Genomic DNA, 12314 nt, shown 5'->3' on the forward strand with positions numbered 1-12314 from the left:
ACCACCACTGCCCCTAGCCTAATGGATAAATTACTCAGCTACACCCTGTTGACATGTTCTGTTGGAACTCAAAGGCATTCCGAAGAATTGCCCTAGGACCATCAGGTTTGCCTTCTGAATTTCCCTTTGGGGCTTTACTAAAGTGCTGTGTGGCAGAGAAGGCACTTTCCCAGCCATAAATAAATGCTGAGCCCAACCATACTTTCTCATTCTTAATGTTGGGAAAGTAGGAGGGCAGTTCTGGTTGTCACTGTTTATGTGGCTGATGACACATAGAGTCATCAAAAATGAAATTATAAAATTATAAAATTTATTTTCTATGATTGGTTTCTGAAGTGATGCATTAAAAAACTATCTAACCTTTGAAGAATGTAAACTCTTTGAGAATGTCTTCAGCAAGCGTTCGGAACAAGTCATTGTCAACTGCAATGAAACTACCCAAGAGTCACAATCTATTTGAAATCGGTCATGCATAAGTTGTAACTAAGTATAAGAGTTTTCAAAATATTTGCTTTTAAGTAAATTAGATCCGATTTAGATTATCCATACAATAAGGTCATTCTCACTTGTTTGCATCCTCTTACGTTTCCTTGAAAGGGGAGAAAAATATGTGGATACAGCTAGTGGAGACAACCCTGCAATCAACAATTGCCAAATTTCCTCCTTCGTTACCTTCACCCTCTCCAGGAAAGCTCCCTCTTCTTAGAAATCTGGGTTGGAACACCATATGTGTATACCTACGGTGGCGTGTCCCCTGTGATCATGTCATCAGTGGTGTATCTTGTGAGAAAAAATAAGGTGATTTCAGATGCTAGGTCTTCCACGGATAGTAATGGGTGTCTGAAAAGAATCGTCTGTCTTCGGCTTAGCTCCCAGAGTTTCCTGAATTCATAGAACATTACAGCCCTTGCTTCCCGTCTGCTCTGCCTTTCTATTACGGTGGTTATTTTATTTGACTATAACAAAGTTATTTATTCATGTCTGTCTCCTCACTAGGACTAACTTGCCTTGAGGATATGGATGTGTCTTTTCATCCTCATGTCCAGGGTCCAGCACAGTGCCTGGCATGTAATAAGTATTCAATAATGCTTGTTGCATGAATGGGTGGACAGACAGATGGGCGGCTTGATGGATGCTATGTAGAATAAATACAGAGGACAATGTCCACTGAAACCATAAATGCTGCCTTCTTTTATTGAACTCTGAAAGTTCTGACAATGTTTTGAGAACCAAGGTTATGTTTTGACAAAACTAATTTAGTATTTTGCAAAGCATAATTTTGGAGGCCAAATGACTATGTTTGACAGTGTCTCTTTAAGCAAAACTGCATTTCGTTTAGGCCAAGGCATCATGACTGACAAGTTATATTTTTTCTTTGTTGGAAAGTCTTTGCAGAAATGTATGACTGCACCAGCTATAGATTCTTTCTGATTTCTGCTGCTTTATAACCTCTGACAGGAAGGTCTTGCTTCCAGGAGTACCATGTTTTAGTGGGTTTCTCAGAATTCTTAAATGTTATATGGTAAGAGCATTCTAAAGGCACCTGAATTCTGCTAAAATGATTTTGAAAAATCTGAGTCTTTAAAAAAATGTATTTCTTTAAGGGACAAGACTGGCAGCAATGCTATGTGGACCTGGATGTGCTCCACTGACAGGGCAGGGGATGTGCCTCATAAAGGAAGGACTTAGTTCATAAGGTATTTCACTAAACTCAATGCAAGCAAACCTATGACTTTGCAAATTTGTCTATGAATTGAATCATTTGTTCCAACTTAGTGTTTCAGACTTTCTGAGAAGAATATTTCAAAGAATACCCAGGAGAATTCAGTGTGAATAATCCCAGATCGCTCTCTCTCCTTTTAAACTAAAAGATTTAGATCCTAAATGACAAATTAAAACAGTTGCATTTTATGGTTTAACGTAAGCTTACACAAATTGATTAGTTTGTGGCAAGTTCTGACATGAGACATTTAAAAAAAAAAAATCAACTCTGACTTTGAAGAAGATGGTGTAAGTGAACGGAAGGCAGAATTTAGCTCATTGTTTGGCTTTGGTTTCTTTTTCCTGTACTATCTTTATAAAGACTGTAAGTAGCAGCTTAGAAATGCTGAAGAGACTTCTTTCTTTCTTTTCTTTCTTTCTTTCTTTCTTTCTTTCTCTCTCTCTCTCTCTCTCTCTCTCTCTCTCTCTCTCTCTCTCCTCTCTCTCTCTTTCTTTCTTTCTTTTTTTCTTTTGAAAGAGGATTTGGCCAGAGACTTTGTTATTTGCATAGAGTAGGATCTTGACACATCCTGTGCTTTATCTTGTCCACATTGTAAAACATGACTATGGACTTCAAAATTTAAAACAAATCAGCAGTTACCGAACACTGCATTGAAAATGTATTCATTCTAAAATGAATTATCATCACTGGTGACATCCTCCTCTCTATACCTTAAAAAGCTGAAAAATGGTAATACAAACCATATGGTTGCTTCATTTCACCACCACTCTTGGCAGAGCCAGTGCTGCCTGGCAACCTTGCTGTCAGCTGGGCTTGTGGTAATCAGAGCAGTATTGCCCTGTAGTTAAATCGAATGCTTTCTTTCTGAGAACCCATCAGTGGATGCTTTTTCTTCTTATCAGTCTTCTCAGTAATGTTTGAAAAGGGCTTCTGTGGTTGAGGAGAACCTGTCCTCATAGAGAGAGCGGCTGAAATAGTAAAAAACAATCAAGTACTCTAGTGACTCTGCAAAAAAAAAAAAAAAAAAATAGCCCACAAGGACAGCCGCCGTGTTGCTTTGGATTTCGGTGGATACATGGACCCAGCCTAACTGCTTGCTGGGCTCCTATTTCTTCCCTAGGTCCTGAGCCTCCCTCCCTATGGAAACTCAAACAGCAAGGATCCAATGTATGGAATTAAGAAATTGGGATCTGAAGACTTAAAACACAAATGTGGCCAACTTGGATTTGGTTCTGGAAACAATGACACTATCTTAATTCCAACATATTTAGGGAGAAAATATGTATTTGGAACAAAACTGACAACATCCCTTCAAGTAAGCCTGATTATGACTGAGATGACACAAATTTGCTATGAAAATTGAGAATGTGAAAAGTGAAACTTCCAGGAGAGATCACTGGAGCAGCCACCACAAAAGGCATGGTCTAACGCAATGTGAAAGCCAATGGGAAATTGGATTCACTGGCAATTTATAGCCAAACTGAATAAACAAAGACATTATTCAACTCTTCCTAATCCCTGTTAATTAGACAAAATGATAACATATAAAGGGACTGGTAGAGTTCCTGCACATCGTTGGCACTTAATAAATGTGAGTTTGTTCCTCTCCATTCAGGCAAATTTCCTTTGAGATCCCTGGGTCCAGAGCCCCTTAAATGCATATGATGCTCACTGGGGTTCTACAGGACTTCTTCTTTTAAGTGCCTTCCATGGTTTTGCCTTCTTCCTTGAAACCTACAATGACTAAGAGGAAGAGGAATAATCTGAAATGGAGTTGATGAATCCAGCCCAGTTCCAATCCCAGTTTGAGTAAACCCTCTTAACGTAAGCTCTTTCTATGCCCTTAATCTCAAGATCCTCAAATCCAAGACCTCAGATAGACACTATTCTAAAGCTGAGAATACTGTTCCCTAGAAAGGTAAATAAATGATTCAAAGGCTTATAGCCAGAGGCCAGCCTGGCTCTCATCTTATGACTCAGAGAGCAGGGATAATTTTTGTTAGCTAACTTTCTAGGTGGTTAGAGGTACTTGGTGAACAGACAAGAAATGATACATGTGTCTGGAACTAACAAGATGCACACATAGAAGGTTGCACTATAATTAAAAACACATACATATTTTAGATTTCTATTATAATGGGAAAGAAAAAAATGGGGCTTTATTTAATGTTCCTATTCCAGCCTTTCCTATTATAGGCCCAGGGCCTGAAATACTTAGAAATCCAGCTGCTGAGCAAACTTGCACCCCTGAGGACACACATGCTCTGGTTTCCTCCTTTGCCCACTTCCCGTCACCTCGCCAGCAGGGACAGTAAATCACATCTCAACGTTTGTTGTAATTGCTCTCTCTGTTTAAGCATACAGATTTAACTTTCAAGGCAACCATTTGCCATTCAAATAATAAATGAAATTGCTTATTATTTGCATATGTTCTAGAGTTTCCCAAGTCTTTTGCACTTGCTATCTTGTTGAATTGTCACTTCTGTGAAGCAGGCAGAGATAGATGTTATTGCCCTTATTTTAGCGATAAGAAGACTGATTGAGCAGTGAAAAAAAATGTCTCAGGGAAATATATTTGAAGTAGACTGTCACCAGGTGGTGGAAGGCAAGAAGATGATGTGTTTCTTAACATTTTCTGTTTTTTTTTAAAATTTTTTTATTTATTTAATTTTTTGGGCTGCATTGGGTCTTTGCTGCTGCATGTGGCTTTCTCTAGTTGTGGCGAGCGGGGGCTACTCTTCGTTGCAGCGCGTGGGCTTCTCATTGTGGTGGCTTCTCCTGTTGTGGAGCTCAGGCTCTAGGCGCGTGAGCTTCAGCAGTTGTGGCACGTGAGCTCAGTAGTTGTGGCTTGGGGGCTCTAGAGCACAGGCTCAGTAGTTGTGGTGCACGGGCTTAGTTGCTCCGCGGCATGTGGGATCTTCCCAGACCAGGGCTCAAACCCGTGTCCCCTGCACTGGCAGGCGGATTCTTTTGTTTTTTCTTTTTTTTTTTTTTTCACACACACACACTGTATTTTATTTTTATAAGAGATAAATAGACTGACACCAAGCATTGTAAATGGATGACCACAACAAAAGCAACAATGATTGCAATTACCAAACACGAAACACACTCATACTATGTCATAATATTGACATTCAGTCCAGTAATCCTCCACTGGGCAGGCGGATTCTTAACAACTGCACCACCAGGGAAGCCCCGATGATGTGTTTCTTTAACCGAGATTTCTACGATGGACACAAATGGGCCAAAGTCAGTGAAACTTAAAATATATATCTCATTATTTCAGGGAAAGTGCATTTTGAACAACTTTTAAATAGCATACAGTTAAATTTTTCATAAGTACTTTTCTCAGAAATCTGTATCTATTCATCACCATTTATTCTAACCTTAGTCTTCCCCCAGACTTGATTAGGCTGCTTTTTTAATCCATGCTGTATCCACTGACTTAAAGCCAGACTCCACCTAGGCCTAACCCCAGGTGCAACCTCTCTCTCTATCTGTATGTGGTCTCTTTTCCCTTATTAGCTTTCTAGAAACAACTAAATACACAGCTTTCATTTCCTTTCCGGCGGCCCCCGTACCCTAGCTGCAGGGCTCTGCTCTGTCTGGAGCTGTCTCTCCCTACATGAAGGAAGCAGAGCTGACTGCTGACATTTGCAGCGTCCCTCTACTTCTGCAGGCTAACACCACACACCCGCCACACCCACAACCATTTCCAATCCACGAAAGCTTTCTCCTGGCCTTGTTCTTTTCAGAGTATGGGGAAGAGTTTTCCCTCCTTTTCCTAATTCCTTCTTTGATTAGCAGCTGCAAGCCATGTATTTCAACTGCAGAACATCTCTGAAGCCTGTTGCTACCAGTTACACAACATACAACTTTTAAACAACTCTGTCTGATACAAACTGTTCTGGCCAAAGAGATTCTCTGAACTGATTTCTAAAATGGGTGATAGTCTTCCAGAACACAACATTTTATGCTGGGTTTTTTTTTCAACGGTGATTTAAATCATTGCATGACCCATTTATCCTTAAAAGCTCAACTTCTTTCCTGTTATGCAGCTCGGTTAAGTAATAGTTTCTAGCACAGTGATAGTGTAAGGGTCTCCTATGACTTCCAAAAAGCTCGGAGTGCTTGTGCATTTGGTATTAGAAATCCTCATGGGATCTCTTTTAAGGGGAAGGCAGTAGGTAGGTGCACAGAAGAGCCAGTGAGTGGTCAAATATCTTTTTTAGTGGATTTTAGTGTTATTAAGACTTTTTAACTTATTTCCCTGGAAGACTGTGTGAATGTCATCCAACCCACATTTCTCCTATTTAAAATGGTAATTATCTGGAACTCAGTTACTTCTTTTTTTAGTTCTACAATGGTAAGTCGTTCATTATTTTCCCAGGCTCCACCTATTTGCCTTCTTGATACCTTACTAGGCCCATCTCTCTGCAACCCTAGACCTATACTATCCAATACAGTTGCTACATGTGACTATTTTGATTTCAAGTTCAATTAATTAAAATGAAATCAAACTGACAATTGATATCTTCAGTTACACTGGCCACACTTTTAAGTGCTCACTAGCCACACGTGGCTAGTTGCTGCTATATTAGACAGTGTAGACATAAAACTTTTCCACCATCATAGAAAGTTCTACTGGACAGCACTGCTGTAGACTGTATGACCCATAAGAACAGGGATTGTATCTGTCTTCCCTATGGTAGCACAGGGCCTTGAGTGTTTAGCATATAACACAACAATACTTATTGAATAAATAATCCACCCAGGAATATCCCTGTCTATTCCCAATGTGGGAAGATGGAGAATGGAGCTTTAAAAAGAATCCCTCATTGGATAAAAAAAAAGTGAGAGCCTAGCTAAAATGACAAGTGATAAATGTGAAATATGGACAGCAAGAATAGCCATAAGACAAACATAAGCATTTGCCTATTCGGTAACTGCAAAAAAATTAATTGCCCACAAAGATTAAATATCCATTCAGCACTTGGATTTAAAATTTTTTTCAAATCTAGCTACTTTATCAAAATGAGCATTTAAATCATTGATCTATCCAGCTCCTCGCCAGAGTTGTAACAAAGCAGCCTATCACTGGGGCTAAAGAATTCTCTAGCCAGTTGTTCATTAATTCAATACTTGACTGAGTTCAATATGCAAAGATAAAAAACAAGAAAGTGGGGGCAGATATCACCAAGATACCTACTACACAAAAACTTCTTTATATTCAGGCACTCCCTAAGGAGAAAATGCATTCAACTTCAGGAGTTTACTTGTAAGTTGTTAGTTAAAATAATCTTTCCCATGGAAACAGTGCCCCATGATGTGAGGCTCTGAGAGCAGCCTTCCAAAACCAATGTCATCCATCCCGTAGGTGACATAAACTCTTAGGACTGTGTGTGCCACTGCTTCTGTGGGGAAGTACATTCAAAGTTCTAATCTGGAGTGTCCCCGCCTGCCTTAACTCCCTGGGGGTTTTGTGGCCTTAGGCCAAGAAGGCAAAAGGCCCAATCGGGTAACAACCAAGATGGGGAGAAGCAGAGACCCAGAGTGAAGAGGTGGCAGGAGCTCTGAAGTAAGGAGTGGGGTGAGAGGGTGGGTAAGAAGCAGAAATAGGGCATCTGGAAGATGCTAAGGAAAAGGTACAGCGGTAGGAAAAAAGGAATGAGAGGGGACATGCTTTCCCCCTTTAGTACCGCCTATCAAACGGCTATGACCTCCCTCTTCCTCACCGCCACCCAGCACCGTGATAAAACCCGGTTCTTTTAAGATAAAGAATCCTACTTTGACCTCAAGACTCCTTTGACTCCTCTCCTGTCTCAGCTGTCACCAGGCTGCCCCAGCCACATCAGCCCTCTATCAATCCCACCTCAGATTTTCAAACATGCTGGAAGTTTCTTCACTTCCTTCTGGGGTGAATTAATGCTTATTCAACTTTCACATTTCAGCTTTTATCGTTTCCTCAAGAAAATCCTCCTTGAACCCCTGGATGAGGTTCAATTTCTCCTGTTTCCTGTACTCGTAGCATCATGTACTTTTCCCTCTTTGCATTTATCAGAGCTGTGATTTTACATCTATTCATGTAATTGTTTGATTAAAGGGTATTTTTTCCTCCCGAGTCTAGACTGTGAGCTCCAGGAGGCCTATTTCCAGGATCTATTTCTTTCACCACCATGCTCTCACTGCCTTGTCTAGTGCATGGCACATAGTAGATATTCACTAAATATGTATTGAGTGAATGCATGAATAAACGAATGCAATGCAATGAGGAGGGCTGGTTCTCAGGCTTTATATGAGGGATGTTAGGGGTTAGCCCTCCCTGATGATGGAGGAACGAGCAAAGAGGGGCAATGTTTATCTGGACACCCAGCTGTTCATAAATAAGGGGTGACCACAAGTGAGAAATGGCCTGTCTTTATTTGAAAGTTAAAATGTTTATGCAATTCAGTATGTTTTTCCATTCTTTCTCTCAAGCCATCCTCCTTTCCTTTCATATGTGATTTATTCTAAGAGGCTTGGACTGAATTTGAGTGTAACTGAGAAGACAGGAGGTTCTGTCCTCCAACAGAACACACACTTCCTCTCCTTAAAAGAGAAAGATACTTTAGAAAGCTCAACTGTGCACAGAACACTCGATTTAGAATTGTCAGGGAAAAAAGGAATCAAATCAGAAAGTAGCTTCTTTGCCTTACTTTCACAGTTACAATTGAATCACAGCAGATCAAGAAAATAAAGGTGCCTAATTGTAAAGCTTGTAGGACCTCGAGGGTTTTCATGACAGGGAGCACTTGTCTTCCTAAATGGGATTCACTCTAACAGGGTTAACTGCTAAGAACACACTAGTGTTGACACTTGGTGCTTCTGACCCTAAGGGGTTAAAATGGAATATGGCAACTTTTAAAATTTTGTTGTGTCCTGCTAAAGTCAAAAAGAATTGCTTGTAAAGTCAGAAAATGTCATCATTTTGTACTTTCCCTGACCCCAGCATCTAAAAATACAAAATGCTGGAATTTCTAGAGCAGGTGACTTGGGGAAAAAAACAAAACAAAACAAAACAAAACTTAAAGAGGGCTAATTGTTTAAGGTCTAAATGGAGTCCATAGAAGAAGACATAAATAGTTGTCTCTCCAAGTGACCCAGCATGCATAAAAGTGGACACACAATTCATTGGAAAGACTGTCTCTGCATTTTTCCTCTAAGTTTAAAGAGAAACATCTCATGTTCAGCATAATGGTTAATAGCGTCTTGGCTACCTTCTGTCTACAAGTTGGGTTAATTTTACTCTGATCCTCATTCTGAGCGCAAGGAGTATTTTATATTACGCACCAACCTTCGCTAGAACCCTAAGACAGTCTTTAAGTCTTGGAGAAAGTACTATCTCCTGTTTGAAGAGATTTTTCCCACCACTTGTCAAAGCCAGAGAAGGTGGCTGTGGATTTAGAAAAGGCTGCACCTGTTCGTGTATAAACCATTGCTGCTACCTTGGACTTACCTTTCACAGTTTAACTTTTCCCCTTTGAGATGTACTCTACTTCTTAGTTTAAATGCACATTTCAAAACACTTCCTTTGGGTTCTAGCGTGAAGGAAATTGATCACTCTTCAACTGTATGCTTTTAATTGACTTCCTTCTTCCTGGCTAGGAAATTAACTTTCAGTCCCCTTTTATTTGATCTGTTAAGCAGGGTATATGACACCTTTCCAGACAACAAGATTTCATGAGACCCTAAATGCCATAGATTTTACCTGATAGAGGCTCCAAATTCCCACACAACTTTTAAAGACAACTGAGCTTTAAAATTTACAATTGAGCTCTAGCTGCAAATCATATTAACTGACATGGGTGTCAGTAATATACTGAAATGGCCAGCTACTGTCTCAGTTCCCCCTGCCACTTGCAAGGCATTCTTTAAAAATCCATCGCCTTCTCCCGGTGCAGAGTTGCCCGAAGTGGGTCTCTGTTGCCTGAACTCTGAAAGTATTTATTTATTTTCAGCCTCATATCAGTTGTTTTTATTCCCATTAAAATGGAAATCTACTGTTTGAACTAAGAAGGATCAATGATGTCTGAGAAAAACTCTGCCTGAACACTTCACAGTCTACTGCAAGGGGTGGTTGTTATTCATGCTGGTCGTTGGCCAAACTGCCACCTGGGCAACTAACTTGGTGACCAAACAGGTGATAATGTTCTCACAGAAACACAGTCTCACAGTCTCACAGAAAACACACCCGGCACTCAGATTGCCACACTGCAATTCCTTGACTTCAAGTGCTCTATGGATTTTCCTGTTGTTCATGTGGTTATATAGTCCACTGTGAGGTAAACAAGCTCTAGAATCCCAGCTTGCAGACTGCAAAGGTAGGGTTTACTTCTCAGAAGAAACCTGTCCTTTAAATCCCAGAACGTAGTAGAGTTATGACCTCCAGGGTGTTATGCTACCTAAAATAGCCTATTTTCGTAAAAAAGGAAACTTCCTAGATTTTCTTCGGATATATTCTTCACCAGGGGGAAATTCTGTGACTGTCCTCTTGGATTCCTCCATAATGTTGTCTCAACCAGTCACAGAAGTACATTTGGAGACACCACACACACACACACACACACACACACACACGCACCCCTTGCTTGCACATCTACTCTGACTTCTCCCAAAGGTAGAATTTTTCATGGAAACAAAATTTTTCTTAGTAATCAATTTCCTGGAATGAATTAAATTAATTAGCATCCTCTTCCTCAAATGCTGTTTCTTTTTTCTTGCCAACATTCTGTCCTATAATCTATTTTTAAGACACAAAGACTTTTTTTTTTGCTCTCCTACTTTCTTTTACTATAATTTCATTCTTGTTTCCGTCTTCCACATCACGTATTCAGTTTGGTTTTTAAATAGTATTTGGGGAATAAAGGGTCAGCTGGGGAACAGGAACAGGGTATCCACTTGCCATGTTTGTAAGAAGAAAACATGAAGCCAAATGAAAATTGTAAGATCTGTTACTGTAGTCCATCAGTGATTTTCCCCTGACCAAGTGTAATACTTCAAAATTCCTCCCTCCCTGACACATTGCAGGTGCCACAGTTTAGATTTAACAATGAAAATCCATTTCTTTTCTAGTTCCACAGCAAAGACATCACAAAAGATAGAGTTATCATGAGCTAATTACAGTCCTTGAAAATTACCTTTGTGCTTTGCAAATATGCATTTTTTTTCTTTGCTGGTGATGAAGAAGTTGGCAGTTTAAATAAAAAACACTATTTAAAGTAACAGAGTACAGTTATGTAACCTTTTCACATAAATCACACAATAACTCTTTGTACTTTGTTTAAAAAAAAAAAAAGAACTGCAGTGCTTGTTAAAAAGATTTATTTATATAATAATCTATGCAAAGGACTTTTTTCCCCTTTTTTGAAAGTGGGATGTTCTTTTTTTTAACCTCTGGAAGTTGCAGACTAGAGGGCAGAAATATCCTCCAGTCACCATTTTTAGTTGCACACACTCCAGCTACTAAAGACTCCAATTCAAGGAGGGTTTTGGCATTACCACACATGTCTTTATTTCCAAGCACACAGAAGACTTAAGGAATAGTCTGTGCCTGCTAAATAAATAGAAATGTAGAGTCAAAATCCAATCCAGGATAAGGGTTCCTTTGCATCCAGAAATCACACCAAGACCTAAGATCATTTTTCTCAGTTTTTCAGGAATACTATTTCTTCCAGTATGCTTGATGACTGAGGGTAGTGAAATCCATGGGGCCATTGAAGCCCTAGAGTTTCTCCACTGAATCTCCATAGAATTCTTCCATCAGGTCTTTGTTCCCCCACTCAGCTTCCTTCGCATGCTCATTTGCTCCCCTTAACCTTATTCCCTGATTTAAACCTAGAAACAGTAGTCTTTCATTATTAAAATATTGCCCTTACCATTTAAAAATATCGTCCATATAAAATGTCTTCACTTCAAATTGATCTTATCACTGATCAGTCCACTCTGAAGAGCCAGGGCCATGAGTAAGTGGCTAAATGCTAAGCTTGGCTCAAACTGACCCACTTAATCCTCAGTCCAGAGGATCACTTCAGGAAGAGTGATCTTTTCATGGCGATAAACCCAGTAGAGGCATTTTATTGGTCAAATATATCTATTCTAACTCTTGCTGAACAGTGGGGATTCTGAAGACAGGGAAACCCACAAGGGCTTTCTTGTGTGTCCTTATCTTTCACTGAGATGCTGACCTAACTTTTAAAAGCTATCTCCATGGAAAATTCTGGGCTCCACTCCAAAACCAACCAGTAGGAGGTGGCTCTCTTAATCAGTGGCTGTGTTCCGTCTTTATATAAACAGGTTAAGCCAGCTGCCAGAGCCTCTGCAACCAATTCCAGCTCACATTACCCTCGGCTGGAAAGATGGGCCTGAACCAAAGCTACTTTAGGAAAGCAGAGAACTCTCACCTCTCCCAGGTTATAGCAAAAGACCTGGTGGCCATATATGGTACCAGAGTCATCAGCAATCTTATCAATACTTCTGTTCAAGATTGTTGGGGTGGGATTTGATTAACTGGAGAGATATCCTCTCACCAGCTAATCCACGAAGGGCTCTC

Source organism: Eubalaena glacialis, chromosome 12, assembly GCF_028564815.1.
Source record: "Eubalaena glacialis isolate mEubGla1 chromosome 12, mEubGla1.1.hap2.+ XY, whole genome shotgun sequence".
Lineage (NCBI taxonomy): Eukaryota > Metazoa > Chordata > Mammalia > Artiodactyla > Balaenidae > Eubalaena > Eubalaena glacialis.